Raw genomic sequence first — 22,371 nt, 5'->3', positions numbered from 1 at the left:
ATAGATGGTTCGCCAAATAATTGGGTTAAATAGGGCACATTTTCGCTTAATGGTAAGAGGTTTGCAGGTCACTGTCTAATGACAGTCGTCGTGATCCATGTTAAAATTCTGGAAAATCCTTCCAATTCGTAGGAAACATTAAAAAGTAGCACCATTCAAATTGGAAAAGGAGCTCGGCCTACACCTACATCTCTTTGGTTTATATATTGCCAAGGATATTTTTATTTTTTTAAGATTTGTCATATCTATTTGAAAGCTACATTGCTAAGTAGCGACTCTCTAAGCCATCAGCGGTATATAAAGAAACTTAATTTAGTCCAAGTGAGCTGCTCCTAACGGGGTAGCTACGATTCTGTTGGACTGCGTAAGCCCAAAAATATCCACGGAATTCTGGAGCCCTCGCATATTTTCCGGAAATAACTAAAATAATAATAATTTCGGACTCATTTCGAAGCACAGTTACGAAATTTGACCAAAACTTTTATTAACAAGAGGGGAAATTGTCAGAGCTGATAAGATCAGCTGCATCAGTCCAAAAGTGAAGTTGTGTTTATACAAAAAAGGCCGTTTTTGCCAGCCTCTTTTCTGCAAGGTGAAAAAATGTAAGATTCCATAGGCTCAAGCTCAATCTTTCCAATTTTTTGCATGACAGATCAGAAAGATCTCTGGTTGAGCATAAACTAAGTTACTGGAAGTGCGGTCGGATGCATGAAAAAGCTCGGTTATAAACGGAAAATATAAAGTCAGAGATCTTAGTCAAAAATTCTAGCTTCATGAAAGATGGCAAAATGCTAACAGGTAACGAGCTTCCTTACCTGACTCTCTCGGTGTACCACCACTTATTGCGAGGTCTTCGTGTTTCAATGACGGGGACTGCTCTCCTCACACGCTTAATATCCATTTTTTCTCGGTATAGAATATGCACTTTACGGCGGTTGTGCCAAGGACGGATTCATATGCAGCCGAAAATAGTGTCTCCGGCGGCATGTCTCCAAAATCTTGGAGGATTTACTTGCCGTTGTAGAACAACTCGATTGATCTAATGAAAGAATCATGCTTATGCTTATAAGAGACGACTTGCAAGAGTTACAAAAGGTCTAAAATCAGTAGATTCAACAGAAGCATTTTTTGAAACGGTATTGTGACGAATATTAGTATCACTAAGCCGATACCAAGCAGTATTTTGATTTAAGCACACTATCAGTTGCGAAGTGAAGTTTAATTGCGAAGTACTTTCGAAGTAGTCTAATAAAGACCATTTTGTAATATAGAATATTGGAGTGTTTTATTCAATAGTTCAGCGATTCGAACGTTAGCAGAAGATTTGGAATAAGCGGACGTTCCCTAAATTCGTTACAGTATGATGTTTTAGAAAACGTATTCTTGAAACCATATTTTTGCACATACATACTTGAAAAAAAAAAAATATATATTTTTAAAACAAACTCTTAGTAAGTTTTAGCCACGTCAGTCGTGTTGGTGGTGGTTGAGTATTGGTATCTAGTTTATATTTAGCTTCTTTATTTTTTTTTTTTTAAGTACTGCTAGAGTTGATGGAAACAAACATATTTTTCTTTTTTGCACATGTTTGTATGTATGTTAAGGAAAATATTCAAGCAAAAAACCATATTCATATTACACTGCCAGCAAAAACTTTGGTAAAAATATGCTAATTTTAAAACCAATATTTGTTCAATTTAATGCGTCAAAGACACGCACGAAATTTATGAAGAAATTTTTAATGTATACACATTTATATTTGGCTATCAAAAAAATTTAATAAATCGAAATTATTTAATGAATATTATTGGCAGTTATTGACAATGCGAATCCACGTGCTTGATGAAGCGCGATAAATAAATAGTTAACCCAAAAATTAAGCCGTTAAAACGTTACAAAAAATAAAAAAAAAGAATTATAAAAAAACAAACCAAAAGAAGTTTGGAAGTTACCTTAGCGCTCGGTTTTTCAGTGCGCGCTTAAACTCCAGTAAAAATTGAAAATAATTTAATCTTGCCACTTCAGTCGCTTAAGATGATATTAACAGCAAAACAGTGGCAAGGTTAAACTCTAGTCAACTTTAACTGGAGCTTAAACTCGCACTGAAAAACTGCGCATAAAAGTAAATTTCTACTCTGGGTTGCCCTATCAATTTATAGTGTACATACCTTATAGACATATTCAAGTTATTTTAGTTCTAATAAATTTCTCTAAATTTCGTGTTGAAGGCCGCAAAGTTCAAGTATTAAATAAAGAAGTGCAATGTCTGTGAAAGACCTACAAAACGCGATTGCTAACACGTGCGGAAAAAAAAACGTAATGACCAAATATTTTATATATACATACAAATGTATTAGACTTCAGACAGTGGAAGGTGAATTGAGCTATTATTAGCTTGTAAGGTATAGTGCATTCGCTAAAAAGTAGTTCGTGGTTGAAATATTTTAATATATTGCGTCTTAACAACCAAACTTTTTTAACCAAACATTTGTATTAATAGGGCAACTCATGAAAACTTGCAACTAATTTTTAAACCTGACGGATGTAAATAGTTCCAGAATAGCGTTTGGATACACTTCCCCTGGTACAAAGAACTTCTCACACTATCAAGTTTACTCTTAAGTCGCCACGGACCAGCCAGTTAAACCTAAATCGACTCTTACCACAGCGGCCACAAAAAGCTTTTACACCACATCGTTTCTAAGGAGTTGCTGAAAACCTTATGTAAATTACATATTTAGCCTTCGTACCGTTATTATTACCAAAAATATTTTCGGGTTGGATCTTCCAGTGATTCTAAGAGTTTGGATTATAAAGTGCTTCCATTCGCACCAGACCAGATTTTTTGGTGCCGATTCGAATAAAATTTATAGATTTTGTAATTTTTTTTTACATTGTTATATTTAAATTTCTGGAAGTTTTTGTTTTAAAGAAATGTCGCTTGATTGCATCGTCGTTGCTTATCATTTAACAAAGCCTAAGAAATAGAATCATAGTTCCGAAAACTCAGCAAAAAGGGCTGATGAAATACATGCCAGTCCGAAAAAAGCTGCAGTGGTTAGTATTAATTGGAAGATTAACAAGACTTTTTCTTCAAAGTTAGCTTCACAGAAGTAAGTATATTTAGAGTTTTCGCGGAAAACACTGGTGAAACTTGGTATGCTGGTTGTCGTTGTTGTATTAACAGTGCTTCGCCCCATTCAATGATCACCCCCACTCACAAATTGTCATCAAAGTCATCTAACGTGAGCCCAAGGAAACTGGATGCTTCAACAGGGGCGGCCCATAGGGAGATAGGTGTTAGAGGCGTAGGTTCCACATTACAATTGAAAATATGGTTGGCATAATGTGGGTACTCTTCGTATGCAGGACATACATTATCCAGAGCGAAGTTGGGCTAGGGTGACTCGTGTCTCCCTTGGTGTGCTTTCTTCTTCTGCAAGGGGGGATATTGCACATTAACAACGGGGTTCACCGGGTGTGTCCTGGCAAATGCATTTACCGATTCTGTGTGGATTTGGTTTAGGGGCTGCTTATGCTTGTCTGGATCAAACGGCTGTGTTGGCAGGTGCCGGATCTCGTCATAATGCTTATGGAGATGTTCCTTTAATCCCCGTGGAGTCGGTGCTAGATAAAACAGTTGTTTGCTAGGATGCCGTGGTTTGTGACAATTTAGCAAAAACTGCCTGTTCAGCATTTCGTTGTGCTCTTTAATATTGACCTCTTTGGCCTCACAATGTAGTTGGTGTTCGGGGGTCATAAGGAGACATCCGATGGCAGTTCTGATTGCAGAATTTTGACAGGCCTGTAGCCTTTTGCAGTATGCATTTTTAAGATCAGGCGACCAAACTGGTGATGCGTCAGTAGTGTGACACAATCGACTCGAACGCCCAATATTGCGATAACTGTTCATTCCACCTCGTAAACAGAGTGGCCAAGGATTTCGGCGGTGATAATACTAGGTTGCGCGAGGTGAAGAAGCAGGAAATATGTGGGAGATAGCTGTTTATTTAAGGGACAGTTCCTGTAGCCATAATCGTGCAGACGTCTGCATTGGAAATAACTGTAACTCCTTCTGGTGGGGAAGGGAGTTTTACGCCCCGATTCTAGTGTGGTAACAACATTCTTTACCACGGTAACGAAATCATGTGGAAACTTTTACACCCTTTTGGTATTCTATCCGCGAAAGTAGCCGGATGATTTTTTACCCACAAAAGTAGGTGGTTACATCGAAATAACCAAACAACAGCTGTTGTTTAGAAAAAGGCAAAACTGAAAAATTAAGAATTGTAAGCGCAAATAAGTAAAGATAATAGTAAAATAGTGTTGCCTCTTGCTATATATTATATATTTGTTTACATTATGTATTTTCACAGAATAAATTACAATATAACTATGTAAAATCTTATGCATGTATGTACATATATACACATCGTTTCGTTTATTTGTTAACCTCGTATCTACGAGTGACACATTTTCGGTAAAGCCATGGCGGAACCATACAAGGTGGCTGCATGGTGACATACCTACAAACATAATGAAAATTCCATGTACTTTGTTTTTGTAAATTCGATGGACGAATGTCAAAATCGAACTGCGCCGGAAGTTGATGTATCAAATAAAATAAAAAAGTTTATATTCAGCTGTCGCATGCTGCCACTTTGTATTGTTCCGCCATTAATAAAGCGAAGAAAACCAACTTTTAAATTTCACCACAGACATTGGTGAGTTTTTCGATGATGACAGCGTTACCACTTTGGCCAGAATCGCGAATAAAAGAACTGGAAACGATTTTCGGTTACATAATGTTCTGGGGACTATTTTACCGGTAACGCTCAGAATCGGCCCGTTAATATGTAGAAATTAAACAGAAGCGGGGATAGGACACACCCCTGTTTAATTTTCCTAGGTTTTGAGATTTCGGTCAGTATGCTGGTTTATTTTGTCATAGATTTTTACATGCCAAAAAATGTTAGGTTAATTAAGGTTGAGAGGGCGTACCGTCACTCGGATAAATTTTGTCCATTGTGAATGGCCTTAGTTAGTTGCGGCACATTCACCTTCCCAGCCACTGCCGATTGCTGAAGAACAGGGCACCCAGAAATTTGAGTAGACTTGCCTACAGTGCTGTACATCGGCAGAAAAACTAAGTCTTCCTCCTCTGCATGGCAACTGCTGCAGAGGGAGCTTTTTGCTATGCGCCACCGTTGGGGCATCGACGCAGTAGCGCAATGACCTGGGATGACACCGACGCTTCAAAAAAAAAAAAAACTGTTAAAATTTTCTCTATTTTACCTTAACAGCTGTCACTACCGCTCTCTGTCAGGTTTAATTTGTATCTGGTTAACTACTTAGTTAATCGCGACTAAGTAGGGTAAGTTATCAAACCTATAAACCGTCAAATATATTTTTCTACTAAAAGTGTTGAAAATGCATTCTATAGAACTATATTGGAAATGTCATTAACTGCGAAAGGTCATCCGGAACACATACCTTTGCTTTTTTCAAGAACTGTAAACCCACTTTGTGTAATCCAGTTTATGTGAGCGGCTTGAATATACCTCTCTGAATCTGTTTTGCATCACTTTCGTTATGTTACTCATACGAACTGTCATCCAGATCATGAACTATGAATTTATTGCAATAACGTTGCATATTACAACTTACCTTGATTTATTTCCTTCGATGAACTATCGGCGTTATTTCGCATACACCAATGACATTAAAACTGTCAATGCATTTTTTTTTAATCTTCAATTTGCAATTATATCAAATGTATACGCATACTTCACAACCAAGGCCTCTTGTATTTATATTATTTGTATGTTTGATGGGTCCTTTCCCATATCAAAAACTATTTATTTTTCGTTAATCACTCCTCTTTGGTGTTCACCTTTTCAAAATTATATAACTGCCCAAACACTCGTAATCCACTAATTTTTACACGTTTTGTTTTTTTTTTTTTCTAATTTCAAAGCGTAAAGTAATACTTACTCTCAAAGAACCTTTTTGATCTACCGCCAAATTTCGTACTAAACCAGCGCATTGAAATTACACCTGAGCAAGCCTGCAACCATTTAGCACCCAAAAACAATAAAAAATCAAACCAAAAACTAGCTTTGATATAAAAACAAAACACTTACTCAACTGTCACGTGGAAAAACCAATAGTAAATCCAACAATGGCTAATCGTTTCACTTTCGTCAGCTCGTCCGCCGTCACCTACAGTTTTCCGTTTTTCCCGGTAGCATTACTTAACTGGTAATGACTGCTTCTGTAAATGCTTGGCATGGGGTGGTTGGTGTAGAAAAATAAATGAGTGTGCATATTTATGTTTGTATGTTTCACATCCACGAGCATGTATTTCGTCCGATCACCTGCTTGACTAATCGTTGCTTTCACTTTTTTGGTGTTTTCCGCGTTTTTATTTGATTTTGGATTTCACCCATTCAGTTTATGTACCTACCCTTATGCACATATACATATTTGTCTACAGCTAATTTTTTTGTTTTATTGCCCACTCAGCATTTAGGTGATTAAATTTTGAATTTCCCTACATATCAATACAATTTGATTACTCTTTCTGACTAAATAATGAGTTATCATACAATTGAACAAAAGAAATAATCAAATATGAATACTTTGGATGCTGAAAAACTAAAAAGCATTTTTCGATCACTTTTTGAAATCATTTTTGAAGTCCTTTAATGACTAAATTTTAATATTTCATAAAAACCAACAAAAAGAATAATCAAATATGCTTACCTTTGATGATCAAAAACTGAATATAGTTTTTCAATCACATTTTGGAATCATATTTGAATCAAATGTGTTTACTTTAGTTGATCAAAAATTTATAATCATTTTTCAGTCAGTTTTCTGAATCTTTTATGAATATATTTGTTTACTGAATAATGAATTTTATACTTGTTTTTATTTTACTTTTCATTAAAAATCTTGTTTTTTTTACATTCACATATTTTTCAATCATGAAGCTAAAAAAAATATATAAAAATTTTATTATTTTTACAAAAGATATTCCTCAAGATGTAAATGTGACCGAAGATTTCCCCAACCATTTCTTCATCTTCGGCTTCCCAGAAAATATATAATGATTGGACAGTACAAAGGTTGTGAGCTATTTGAACCCCAGATAAGTGAAACTATCTTGACATACCTGGATACGGCTTCAACATCCCGTATCGTATCCGTATTTTACGATGCAGACGATAATGCTGATGTTGGATGTTGTAGTCGCAGGTGTATATCGGTCAAGTTTATTTGCGAGTTAGCTGTGGTTCGAATAGCTCACTTTCGCATGCATTCTTCCCCTGATGAAATAAGATTATTATGTAGTATCCTATTTTGAATGAGATATGAAGAATAAATGCATTATAATGGCATTCAAAAATGATTCAAAAATCTCAACCAAAACGATTGAAATATATTCACGAATATGATCAGAAAATGACTGTGAAAAGCAGTCAAATATTACTCTAAAACTATTAAAGCTCAATTTTACAATGATAGCAAATATGAATAAAAAGCTTTTCGAAATAAGAATCATAAATGATTATTCAAGAGTAATCATATTTAAGGTTCATTTTTCTCCCGACGATACGTTAATTTTCGAACAGAAAATGCTTCTAAATTTGAACGTTTTTAATCATCTTGGGGTATGATATTTAAATATTTTTTAATCAAAATTTTCAAAAAATGCTGGCTGGGTGCTCATTGTCATCGTATAAAAATAACTTCAGTACTAGTACCATTCAATGTCAAATGCATTTGTTGTTGTTGTCAAATGAATTGGTGTGTGTGTGTGTGTGAAAATATATTTTTGTTTATGTATGTCCATTGCTATGCCATGTTGGTGTTATTGTTTTGAGAATGAGACATTGACATAATAATGAATGGCAACTTCCTACTCTTACATTCATTGCAACTGAAAATCACTTTGTTGTATAGTATTTAGTTATTGCTCTTTTCACTTGTTTCGTCTACCTCAACAATGAATGCTTGAAATATCAGCTGACTTAGCCACCGTGGTGTGATGGTAGCGTGCTCCGCCTACCACAGCGTATGCCCTGGGTTCGCACCCCGGGAAAAGCAACATCAAAATTTTAGAAATAAGGTTTTTAAATCAGAAGAAAATTTTTCTAAGCGGGGTCGCCCCTCGGCAGTATTTGGCAAGCGCTCCGGGTGTATTTCTGCCATGAAAAGCTCTCAGTGAAAACCCATCTGCCTTGCAGATGCCGTTCGGAGTCGGCTTAACACATGTAAGTCCCGTCCGGCCAATTTGTAGGGAAAATCAAGAGGAGCACGACGCAAATTGGAAGAGAAGCTCGGCCTTAGATCTCTTCGGAGGTTATCGCGTCTTACATTTATTTCTTTTTTTTAGTGTTTTACGTTTTTACGTTGGGTTTTCGTTTGTGTGTAAGTATGTTAAAATATGCGACGATTCATTGTGTTATTTTTGCTATTAAATTCTTCGAGGTCGTAAGGCCTTACGAGGGATTTAATTCACGATGGTGAGCGCAAGCAATATATAGGCAATTTACCCCTTATTAGGAATGCACACCATACCTTTGTATGTGTGTTATGTACAATTAGATAATGTTGTAAGCGGTATAATAGCACTTTGATGCTTGCGTTCACTCCGAGCACTGAGTGAACATAAGGAATGATAATTCCAATGTGACGTAATCTTTGAAGTTCTGATATATTCATTCGTATAACACTTCTCAGACACATAACGAACTCGGAATTGCTATGTTTTAGCTATATATGTATATACATATATTTTCAATTTAAATTCAAAATTTTTCTCATAGAAATTTTGTGATAATGCAGTAAAAGTCAACGTTCCAATTCGTCCGGAAAATTGCGTAGGTACACAAAGTTTGACATCATTTCCCGTGTTTTTCGTTTTTTTTTTAATTTTTTGATATTTTTCTCCATTATAGTTCCAGATAGTAATAAAAAAATTCTGGTTGGGTTATATATATGAAAGTATATATGGGTAAGAAATATACATATAGAACCTCGAAGACACTCGGCTATATAAAAATTAAAAGCTGTCACTTCTACAGGTGAATTTTGTCTATATCCTTCCTCAAAAATAGCAACAAAAACTAATAATTTCTTCCACCCACACTGTTTTATATACAGCAGCGAACCGGAAATTGGCAGAAGCATTTTTTATCAATTTCGCCAGTTAAATTAATTTCTTTTGTTGTAATTTTTTCGATCAGTTCAAATTAGATTTGTATTATTTCAGGCTTGGCTGATGCTGAAATTTGTCAGCGAAACGTTGGGCAGAATGGTGAATTGAATTCTTTCATTTGCACCAAAATAAATGGATCAGGCAAGCTTGAAATAATTCATACAAATTTAATTTGTTTTTATTTTCGAAAGTCAATCTCAAAAACTGTTTCCAAAATTTTACGAAAGTTCCAACTTGTTATTTGAAGTTCTCTGAATTTTTTTTGAGTGTGCGCTTTTGTTGCCTAATCAATTTAAGTCAAGCAAGTGCAAGTTAAAAGTTTCTCAAAATTTGCATTGATTTTGGCAATTTTTTTTCGAAGGGTGTTTTAGATTTTACTTCATACAAAGTGCGAAACATTTTTTTATACGAAAGAACTAAAGTTGATTGAGCTAAAAAACTGTATACTTATAAAAAAGCAGAGAACTCCAGTAAAAATATCGAAAAGTTTGTAAAATTTTCTCGAATTTTAGAATTTTTTCCTAAATGTTCTCGCGATTTGTTTGTTGTTAGTCGAGCTTACGATTTCTCGAACTTGTTCGAGAAGAGATTTCTCGCGAGTCTCGCCTTCTCGCGAGATTCTCGAATCTCGAATTACTCGTAAGGCTCGCGAGTTTATTGATATTCAATTTAATCGATTCATTGGCTGTTTTTATAGAGCTTACGATTTCTTCTGGAGCGCAAGCGAAAATGCCCACCACAAGTAAAAAACACCGAAATGTAAAGAATACTCCCAATGCAGCGAGATGCTCGCGAGGCTTACCAGTATTTCGAGATTCGAGAATCTCGCAAGAAGTCGTGTTCTCGATTTCTCGTTAAAAAAAATAAAATATTGTGAACAAAATTATATGTATAATAAATATGTTTTGAGTTAAGTGTCGTTGGATATAAACAACAAAAAAGTAACAAGTAAAACACACCAAGTGTATAACATATAGCGATTAAGGTTATGCCGAGAAGCTCGTGAGATTTACGAGTATTTCGAGACACGAAAATCTCGCTTGTGTTCGAGAAGAAATCGTAAGCTCTAGTTGTCAGTTTTATTTACAAAACTCACAGAAGTTTTTTCTTAAAATAGATACTGGGTCTAAAAAAACAAAACCAGCGCAGTTTGACAAAAGTTGTCACTGCTATTTTCTTATTCACTGCTGTATATATTTACATGCAGAAATTTGTATCAAATCGCCCTCAAAACACAAACCGTCCTCACAACCACGCCAAATTAATAGACGATTGCAGGCATAATTGCGGCTTCGAGTTATACCAAAAAAAAAAAATAAATTGGATCAACTGGAAAAGCAATGCAGTGCCTAAACTACTACATAAACAAGAATATATGTTTGTCAGATATGTAAAACTTCGTGGTAAATATGCATACCATGCCGCAAAATTTTGCCTATTTTCCCTGCCATACATGGCAGCTCCGTGATTATGGTTGTATTGGTTATGGTTAAATGATTTCAGTGGTTACTCAAATTAAATTTCCTTGGAAAATGTAAATGAAGCTAAATAGAGAGATATTGATTTTGTAGTCAATTGCAGTAAAAAGAGTAAGGGTATTCACTTAAGTGTGGCAAACAAATTATTTAGACAGAAATTATTTCAAATACACTGGATTTAATTGATGTACACTGAATATACCAAATAATTCAGTCAATGACAAATCATGTTGAATTTTTCCGAAAATATTTTTGAAATTAGTTTGCACAATTTCAGTAACAGGATTTATATACATTTTTTCCTAAAATATCGAAATAAAAAAGTTGAACGGAGTTGACAAAGTTTTATAAAAATTGCACTGCAATTTTTCTGATCGCTCCTGAACTTTATTTTCGACAACTAGGAGCAGTTATAATAGATGTTAAATGTAGTAAATAATAGCACAAACTTTAATTGGAAATATTGACTAATTTAGAAAAGCAAAGTACGATTTGGAAACTAAACTAAATAAACTGAAATGACATTCTTTCGAGTTTTCGTGTATATTTTTCGTGTTTTTATAGTGAAATACATATGTGGATAAAACTTACCAAAACAGTTCCTATTTATTTTACATGAAATAATATACCAACAAATTTTATTTTCAATTCCTTGAATAATAATTATATATACATACTAGCAGACCAGGCAGACGTTGTTCTACCCTAAATTTGGTCTATCTGCATACATCTTAATAAGCTCTTTCCGTCTAACTCTGCCTTCCCCTCTTATATTTTTCTTAATCTTTTATTCACTTCTCCCTCCGTCTTTTTCGATTCATCTATCTCTATTTCGTCTCACTCTATCTCTTTCTCAGTCTCCTTCTCCTACCCTCTTTTCTCTTCTCCAAAGTTCTTCTCACTCTCCTTCATCTCTTATTGCCAGTTCCAGAGGGTGGTCCTAATCCCAGTCCCAGTCCGTCTCTGGTCTAGTTCCCGGAAAAAAGGATCATAAATACTAATACAAGCAAATTAATACACCAAATTTCAGGCAAATCGAATAGGACGTACATAGGTACATATATAGGTATGTGGGTATTTTTAATTCATGTCTTTATTTCGGCTTCGCATGCTTATTTATCAGTTTTGCCAGGTTGACGCTACTAAATCGAATATTACAATGGAAATTACTTTAAAGCTCTCAGCAATAGTTTTCATTTCATATCCATAACACACACACATTGTACAGGTATCCGGGTCGACGTTTTGTCCTATATCTCAAGACTCTTGTCACTCAGCGATATAAAAATTACTATGTACTAAAGCACACATCAACAGCTTTCATTTGCTATCCATATTACACACACCTTCTAGGGGTATCCGGGTCCACGCTTTGGCCTATATCCCGAGACCCTAGTCACACAGCGATATAAAAATTACTCTGCACTAAAGCACACATCAACAGCTTCAATTTGATACCCATAATGTAAAACACATCCTAGTATTACCCTGATCCACATTTTGGCCTTTATCTCGAGACCCTAGTCACCCAGGGATATGAAAATTACCCTGTACTAAAGCACTCATCAACAGCTTTCATTTGATATCCATTTTGTATAAACACATTTTAGGGGTTCCCGGGTCCACGTTTTGGCCTATATCTCGAGACCCTAGTCACCCAGGGATATGAAAATTACCCTGTACTAAAGCACTCATCAACAACTTTCATTTGATATCCATTTTGTATAAACACATTTTAGGTGTTCCCGGGTCCACGTTTCGGCCTATATCTCGAGACCCTAGTCACCAAAAGGTATGAAAACTACACTGTAGTAAAGCACTCATCAACAGCTTTCATTTGATATCCATATTATATAAACACATTCTAGGGGTGCCCGGGTCCACGTTTTGGCCTTATATCTCGATACCTTAGTCACCAATAGGTATGAAAACTACCCTGTACTAAAGCACTCATCAACAGCTTTCATTTGATATCCAATTGTATAAGAACATTCTAGGGGTGCACTGGTCCACGTTTTGGCCTATATCTCGAGACCCTAGTCACCAATAAGTATGAAAACTACCCTGTAGTAAAGCACTCAGCAACAGCTTTCATTTGATATCCATATTGTATAAACACATTCTAGGGGTGCCAGGGTCCATGTTTTGGCCTATATCTCGAGACCCGAGTCACCCAGGGGTTCGAAAAATACTCAGTATCAAAGTACTCATAAACAGATTCCATTTGATACCCATATTGTACAAACACATCCCAGGATTACCCAGGTCCACGTTTTGATCTCAAGACCCTAGCCAGAACGGGATAAAAAGTATCGTACGTCCGTTCCTTGGTTATAAGCTACCTCTCCACCAATTTTCAGCCAAATTGGTCCATCCGTTCTTTCTTTTATATAGTATTTTTCTAAAAAAAATCATAACTAAAGAATGGCTAAACCGATTTGGGATTTCAAAAGCAACTAACCATCATCTCTCCTTCCTGTATCTTACCTAAAAATTTCGTGGCAATCTTTCTATCCGTTCTCGAGTTATGGAGTGACAATCAAAATGTACACTTCTTTTTATAAATATAGATATGTCAGTACAAACTTGTATTTCTACAAATGTATTTTACAAAATAAATCACTGGATAACAAATTGTTTTGAATGCTTAAACTGCACTAAAAAGCATAAGTTTACAATTTTTTTTTAATTTTAGTTAAGTTAAATTTATTCAATCCTTCAGCTTGGCGTCAATCTCCTTTGGTGTTTTGTTAAACTATCATCAGTGTTGTCCAGAGCCTGATAAAATAAGATGAATTAAAATAAGTTTTTATACACACAATACATCGATGACTGCGTGGAATAACAAATTATTTCGGCATGTTTTCTTAAACACCATATCTCAGCTCAATATATCGCACGTTTTATTGTAAACTGAATCAACTCAAAATTTAGACTTTCTTAGATTTTAATGCACACAAACAAAACCAACTGACAATATTATGCTGACATTAATAGAACACTCAGAAATGCCAAAATAGGGGACATATATGCCTTTGAATCTCATTTGTATTATAGAACTCTATGACAAAAAAAAAAAAATAAAAAATTTGTGTGCGTTTCCCCAACAAAATTATATTTTGAATTACATCTGTTTAAAATAAAAAGTGCGATGTATAGAATTTATGCTTAGAAAGGCAATTTTAAAACAAATTTTATGTTGTTATTATAATCGAAATTTTTCAAAGGTTATATCTGCATAAAGTGAATCCGAAAAAAAAAATGAGTTTTGCTTCTCGTATACAAATTTTAATTTGTTGGTTGGGGCCATTGTGATATAAAAATGTTTCACTTATTAACAAACCGAAGACGACCTTGCTCACTTTTTAATTTTTAAAACCTGTTTTGATGTACTCACATGATTTCATGGATGGATGAAACAAGTTTTCTTTTAAGTGACTGTATTTTATTGTTTTAAGGTCTCATCGCTCAAAGATCCTTTAGTGAACTCTGATTGTCATTACATAGCGCAAAAGCGTCCGATGTTCTTAGCATTTAGATTAATAATTGAGTTGATCGGGCCTCTGTTTGAATGAATCTTAGCTTCCTACAGAAGTAGGAAATTAATAAAAAAAAAAAACAGAAAGAACAAGAATAAATATATTTTACATTGATAAGAAATATTTAACCCTAAATATTAGTAAAGTTTGTGCACATGCTGATCAGCTTTATATCTTCTATATTTTTTGGTGGTTAAACTTACCAGGTATAGACTTAATAAACTCGATTTTTTGTTGTTAAGCCGTAACGTTAAATCATGTGGGATATAAAAATATTTATAACCATATTAGATAAGTTATTTGTAAAATTTGTCTGAACTGAACATAGTTAGAGCAGCATGCGTTTGAAAACAAAAGCTTTATATGAATTTTAAAACAGTCATGCGATGAAAATGCGCTTAAAAATAGAGATTTACGTGCTGTGAGATGAATAATAAACTGATATATGCACATAGCTATGTGATTTGGTCTATGAAAAGTTAGCCTACTCATGACAAAAATATACTAAGTATTTTGCGGTTATACATCTTTTTCTTTACTTAGATATACTCTTAGGCGCAATATTCGACGATTTATCGTCACTTCACTCCTTTTTCGTAGACTAGATCACATATACATATATACTTTTTTAGAAGATTTTATAGTTTACTTTATAATATGTTAATAGAGCCGAAAAGTTTAAATAAAATATACAATTTTTTTATAAACATAAAAACATTTCACCTGGAGTTTCATAATCACCTGTAAGCGTTCTTAAGAACGTTTGCCAACTGCTGCTCTTTTAATCTTTGATTAACTTTAAAATTATTATAGCACTTAAATATCATTTAAAACTTGGTATGTATGAAATTATGAAAAAAAGTTTGAAATTAGTTTTGTTCATACGCACTCGTTGACAAACTGCGCAGCTATCAGAATTTTGGCCTGTAAAATTTTCTGCTATGTAGGAACAGTCTTTTTCCTTTAATGTTCTAGATACTTAGAAAACTGTCAAATATTTATGCACAGAAAATTTTAACACTTTGAATATAAAATCGCACCACTTGCTTGATTTTTTTATATTTTTGGTTTTCTTTATGATTTAAGTATTAATAACAAATTAAGTCGATGTATGATTAACAATGATTTTGTTTGAAATGAGTACAAAGAAATTAAAATTTAATTATTTAATCAAAATATTTATAATTTTTACAAAACAACTTTTTCTTTTACAATATTTATGAATGTTTTTAGTAATATATAAATGAAAGATGAATATTAGTAGTATGAGCATTAATATGATTTTGTGAATAAGTTTATTAATAAAGCATTAGTATTTTTGTGAGTACAATCAAATTTAAGTATAATCTTGTAGTTTGTAACAAAATATCAATAAAATTCTAAGCCCAAGGAAGGAACAACGTGAAAATCTACCCCTCGATAATAGTTTGGCAAACATTACGAGTTTATTGTTGCAATGAAAAGCTTAGCAGCGAAAATCAAACTGCTTAGCACATGTAGATCCCGTCACGCCAATTTATAGGAAAAATTGAAGTACCACAACACAGAAGCTCAGCCTTAGTCTCCTCGGACTTATATTGTGCTTTGTATTTATTTTTTTGAAACTTTGATTTTTCTGGTCTTGAATTAACAGACATTCGGCAAAATTGATCGCATTATGGTTATTTTAACCGAATTGTTTGTCAATATAACAAAGTTGTTGAGGAATTTGAATAGAAGAGTAACTTTTGGTCAAGTTAGCAATATTCTGTACAAATAATACATCAATCAACCTAATTGACTTTTTTTTGTTAAATTGACTGACTTAATTGGTAATTTTAACAGAAAACATGTGCCATTATTATGAAATATATCACAACTAACTTGTTTTTATGAACAGAGTGCCACAAAAAACTCTGTCATATCAACAGTTTTCACTGTTATTATACCTCTGATGAAAAGTTGTTATTTTAACAGTTTAGCTGATAATTTTCGGGGTATTGTAATGGCTTTAGGATAATAGAGCTATGGCTTGCATATGATGAAATCTAGTTTCTCCTTTTGACTGATGAATGGTTGAATTCAGAATCAACAATTTGTGCCAAGTTGATTTATCAGCCACATATTTGCGATTAGCATAACTACACAGAATTTTTTGTTGAATTGAGCCGCAATTCGGTGGTTTGCACCAGCTCTTTTATTTAAGTACATGATGATCACGGAACATGTATTGGATCTCTTCGAAATCATTACGGCATGGTTTAGGTGATAAAAAAAAAAAAAAAAATGTAAGGCGCATTAACCTCCAAAGAGATCTAAGGCCGAGCTTCTGTTCCAATTTGCGTCGTGCTCCTCTTGATTTTTCCCTACAAATTGGCCGGACGGGACCTACGTGTTTTATGCCGACTCCGAACGGCATCTGCAAGGCAGATGAGTTTTCACTGAGAGCTTTTCATGGCAGAAATACAATCGGAGCGCTTGCCAGACACTGCCGAGGGGCGACCCCGCTTAGAAAAATTTTCTTCTAATTGAAAAATCTTATTTTTAAAATTTTGATGTTGCTTTGCCCGGGAGTTGAACCCAGGGCATACGGTGTGATAGGCGGAGCACGCTACCATCACACCACGGAGGCCGCCAGGTGATGATACAGTTAATTATGGAGAGTATGTGGAGCCTATCAGTGGAAACTTGTGTTACTATTTAAATATTTCAGGCTCATATTGAAATCGTATTCGGAGCATTTAGGAACTTTTTTCAAACACGTTTGGAAACATTTGTGAACTCTTTGGAGGTAATTTCAGAACAATTTCATTTGGGGCTAGCTTTGGAATTAAAAAAAAAAAATGGTTAAGGATGAATTTCCTTTGTTACTGATAGTTTGTTACGAATTTAGTATATATATTTTATACATAACAATGTTAACAACTAAGTGTTAAATGATGTTATACCTTCAAGAAAAGCATCGTTGCATCAGTGTTTGCTATTAAGCGTGAAGTTCCAAAAGTATTGCAATCCCATTTCTAAAACAAAATTTGTTTAGTTTTAAGCCATCTTTTCTTTCTTCATGATACAAATGTTTGTATCGATATGGATTTTCTTGTTTTACCGCCAAATATATTGGATCCGAATTTCTCCCGATCTTGAACATGAGCGCAGTGTTTCTGTTTGTACAGTTTCATACTTGTATTCCAAGCTTTTTTGGAATAACTATGTTTTCGAAATATGTTACAATTCATTGGTTCTTTTTGGTGTAGTAATATTGGCGTAAGACTATTTCTTTTCTATTGTTGCTATGGTAGCACTGGCAGTATAAGCAAAAGTTTAAGAGATTGCTGAAAAGTTACGATATTTAACTGATCGTAAAAGTGAGTGCTTCATGCGCCATTACATGTGTTTATGTAGGCTTTGTTGCTTTTCTATATGCAAAATTTAGTTCTTCACTTGTTATAAAATATGCAAGCTTTTGAAGCTGCATTAAATGCTGTACTGAAAGATTGTTTCTTGAAACCATAACATTTCAGGCGATAACTGGGTTGCATCTCCACTGCCCCAAACCACGAAGTACCACCTCTACATATGTACCTTGCATTATTCGCCAACAGATAGCGCTTCATATTACAATGCCACACTTCACGTTCTCCAGTCTGATTTCTTTTTTAATAATCCAATAAGATGCTCTTCAGCAGCTCGGTTACATTAGAATCAGCATAATTGCATTTGCCTTCATTCAATTTTATTTATCCATTTTCTTCTAACTCTGCCTTACTCGAAAATAAATTTAGTAGTAACTTCATTGTACCCTTAATTCAAAAACACATACATTGTGTACTTTTTCTTTTAATTTCTTTATTGTTTTAATGCTTATTAAAGACAAACTGACTGAAATCCCAAATACGTCCATTTATATTATTTTTATTATTAATTTATTTATTTGGTTTCCTTGCTGCACTCAATCATTCATACAATGTGTACAATATTTTTTTTTTAATTTTTATTAAATTTCGTTTATTTCTAATTATTTATTTATATATATTTTTATTACAATTAAAATGCTAGTAACGACATAAAAAATCAGCGCTTGACTTTGAAAATCTTTCGGTTTTATAAATTTTAGATTACTAAAATTTTTATAGTTTCATCTTTTTAAATTTAATACTCATTACTTATTAAGTTTAAACTTATTTTTTAAATTTATTAAAATTCTAGTTAAACAATCCTTATTGTTTTTTCATGCTTTCTAGTTTAAAGTTTGAATAGAGAAATAAGTATTTGTTTAGTTTATTTATTCGTAAGTTTTCTTTAATAAATAGTTTCAATTTATTAAATATTTAATTTAATTTAAATGTTTACAATTTATTAAATGCAACTATTTCGCTTATTATTTATACATAATTTTTTTATTCTAAATTACTTTACTTAAATATTGAGAGAAGTTTCTTACTGATATTTTTTTAATAGAAAAACAAAATGTTTTGAAAACTTTTGGGTTCTTAAATTTTCACACAGACTTTCTTTTTTGGTCTTATAACAATTTTTATTGTTACACTCATTCTTCTTCACCTACATAAGTGCTCGACCAATTCTAGAATAAAGCTCGCTCGAGCTACTGTTGTCTATTTTACATAAATGTTCAATAATTTCAATTTCCTATTGATTTTTTTCAACTTTTCTAATTCTTTTTACTTTTTTTTTAATACACGAGTATCTTCTTACATTGTCGTACGTATTCTTCATAAAAATGCTATTAATTTATCAGGCTGATTTATTTTCATTTTTTTTAATTTCTTCAAAAAAATTATACTAATAACCCAAAAGCTTTTAAAATTTTCGTTCGTAGAAAATTTAAACTTAATTATTGTTTTCTTATGCTTGATTATTTAGTAAAATATCAAAAATAGGTAAAATAAAAATGTAAAAAAATATCCAAACTCTATATTCACTTTTTCTCATAGTGTTGTGTACGTGTGTACATTTTGTTTTTATTACTTGTGGCAGCATTTATGCTATATTTTTGTAGTTTTAGTGTTGCTTATATAGTTTTAAACTGTGTAACTCCACATTTTGCATTTTTAACTTTTTTACTATATATTTAACATTCGCAATTATATGGCAACCTTGGCGCTTTAGCAACACGCTCTGGTTACCATTTTCATTAATAAATTTCTTTAATACAAATTTAGAATTCTGGCTTTATACCTTTTTAAGCAAAACTTATATTGACACGTGGTTTTGCTTAAACGAATTTGAAACTTAGAAATTCATAAAAAAAAAATATATAGAAAAAATACGATCATAAGCTATATATAATCTCTCAAATCGCTGTTTTTATGTATAAAATGTAATACCTCTTTTACCTAATTTATTTCTTTTTTAAAGTTTGATTTATTACTAATTATAATATAAATTTATATTAATTTTAATTATGTCTATTTATTAGCATTACAAAATTCTAAGAGTTACTGATTTTCAAGTGAATAAAGAATAAAATTAAAATTGTAAAATATGGAAAAGGATATACTTTTGTTAAATATTTCAAAATCTTTATTAGGAACGAAAACCTTATAATAAATTTTCAAATTAAGATAAATCATTTTCATATCATTTACGAAAAAAAAATATATAAAAATAAAATTTAGTTCCGTCAGTGATGTAAATAAAGTTACATAAATCACTGTGGTTTGTAACGAAGACTACCAATTTATGCTGTAGTGCAGTATTAATGTCAAAAAATGAAAAACAATGAAAGAAAGTGTTTATAAAAATAAGGCAATAAAGTAGTGGAAGCCAGTTGTATGATATATTACTGTCGTTTCGGATATAATTGTACGTGTGACTGCTTAGTCTGTACAACATAGAATGGTGCGTGGGTATATTGACCAGAATGTTTTGGGAATGGTGCTGAATTGTTCTGACTAAAGTTCTTTGCACTGCTTTAGTTCCTAAAAGCTACTTTTTTATTTCTATGCAACAACCTATATTTTGTATAACTGTACCCAGTTGAGTAAAAAATTTACCAAAAGGCTGTTGATGGCAGGTAAGAAAAAATTTGTTCACATTTAATATGTGGCATATATGCAATGTTTTCGCAAAACAGCTTGAAGAAAGTATCTCAGGTGTCAAAGTAAGGTGTTCATGTGACATACTAAAATGTGCTATTTGATATTACAGTAACATTAGCGTGTGGTAATTAAGTACCTAAATGCAATGAAGAGCCATATTCACATATTACCCCTTTGTCCCAAGATTTTAATATATATATATATATATATATATATACATATATATATATTTTATAAAACAATCACATCACCTCTTTACTAGGCTGGAAAGACTATATAAAATGTAAAGCAGACATCATTTAAGCCCATATCTTTAATTTTCTACCATCGAAGGCCATTTTTTTCCAATGCTCTCTTATGGCGCGAATTTACTTAGCGATAATCACCATAGGCTAACGATGACCGGATATGGAAGCCCTAATACCCATAGAGCAAAACAGTCGATCTACTTGCACGATTTTCCCAACTCAAGTCTTAAAATGACATATGAATGCCTCAAACTTGCATAGGGGGTTTTTTTTTAAGTAATTTTATAAAAATGTTTAATTTTTAATGTTCATATAACACATCAATCGAAGTCGCTATTCACACCCGTATACATAATGCTGGCAACAAACTTATATTTTTAAGGAGCATTCTAAATAACATATCACCGCATGTCCCGAAAATATCTTACCTTATTTGCCTTCTGCTTAAATCTCGAATGCACCTCAAGTAAAAATATTTTCCGAGTCTTCTTAATGCCCGGTAGAGTGGAATACATATTTATGTATGTATGTGTTGGGTATCTAGTAGATAAAGCTCTTGTTTACAATCGATTAATTGACTAGTTAATCGATTTGTCGATTACTCGAGTAGAAACCTTTGCACTGATTGAAAGATGATTAGCTAGTATTAGATTTTAGCATAGCCTGCAATCAATTAAGTGCTATTATTCGAATAGTGGCAGTTTTATAAATTATGTATTTTCTCATTAAAATATAAAATTAAAAATTTTTTTAAATAGAATTTTTTGTAATAAAAACATAAAAAAAATAAATCGTTTGCTGCAAAATTTTTAGACCAAAATTTTCGAAAAATATTGAAATTTGTTTTTTAGTTTTGAGGATGCCAAAGAAGTAAAGTGCAAAATGAGTGAGCTGCAATAAATCCAGAACGTCTTTCTAAATTTCAGAAGCAATTGAAAAATTACATAAACGACTAAGTATTCGAATAGTCGAATCTGTCATTAATCGAATGCAAATGGCTAGTGGATCAGTTATAACCGCTTTTTTTAACTAAACAACATTCGCTAATCAACTAAACGATTATTCGAATAAGCCGATTATCAAGAGCTCTAGTATCTAGCCCTGGTAATATTTAAAATAATAATGTATTTAGATAAGGAATTCGTACTATATGTATCTATAAAGTTGATTTCATTGAGAAATAAACTTTGTCAGAGCAACTTAGTTCTTAAAACTTTGGATATATCAGAATGTTTATAAGAAAAAACTGAAAACTGCACCACCGTAAATGAGATTTGATAAAAATTAGGAACAACAAAATCAGGAATATGAATCAATATTTAACTAATTGTGAATAATCTTAAATGGTGTAAACTTTTATAAATATGCAAGAAACAACCTTTTGACACACACACAAAAATATGTTTGCATTTAGCTTTGAGGTAATTGTTCACTCGTCACCCTAATGCTTACAGTAAAACTCACTGCATGCGTGCAATATAAACATAAAAGTTACAGAGTTATACATATTTTCAAAAAAAAAAAAAAATTAAAGCTTTACAAAATACAATTTTTATAAAAAATGTGAAAACTGTTAATATTTTGAATTTGTTTGAACAGTTTTCACTTATAAATACATATTGAGCTGGAATTTGTGAATTTAAATTTAATATAATACAATTACAAATTACATTTGTATAAAACCATGTATATATTATTTGCTCGTATGTATATTTTATTTAAAAATGTAGCTATATTTGCATCATCCAGTTTGTTTGTTGGTATGCTTTATTAGAAAACATTTCTTTCATTTACTTTGCGCTGACTTAAGACCTTAGAAGTTTTTCACAATATTTTTGCGAA

At 32.7% G+C, this 22,371-nt stretch overlaps 1 protein-coding gene and 1 long non-coding RNA gene across 3 annotated transcripts in view; one reads left to right on the top strand and one right to left on the bottom strand.

The window, feature by feature from the left end:
• The window catches only part of rk (rickets), a 667,150-nt gene that overhangs the window by 27,430 nt on the left and 617,349 nt on the right, over positions 1–22,371 (top strand). The window lies entirely within an intron of this gene.
• On the bottom strand, positions 13,289–20,496 carry LOC137239134 (uncharacterized). Its single transcript, XR_010949293.1, has 3 exons — positions 14,447–20,496; positions 14,102–14,290; positions 13,289–13,482 (listed from the first exon to the last, which is right to left on the bottom strand). It is a non-coding gene; the product is annotated as an uncharacterized lncRNA (long non-coding RNA).

This window comes from Eurosta solidaginis, chromosome 2 (assembly GCF_040869045.1).
Source record: "Eurosta solidaginis isolate ZX-2024a chromosome 2, ASM4086904v1, whole genome shotgun sequence".
In the NCBI taxonomy this organism is placed as follows: domain Eukaryota; kingdom Metazoa; phylum Arthropoda; class Insecta; order Diptera; family Tephritidae; genus Eurosta; species Eurosta solidaginis.
This window is presented reverse-complemented; position numbering and strand designations above follow the sequence as displayed.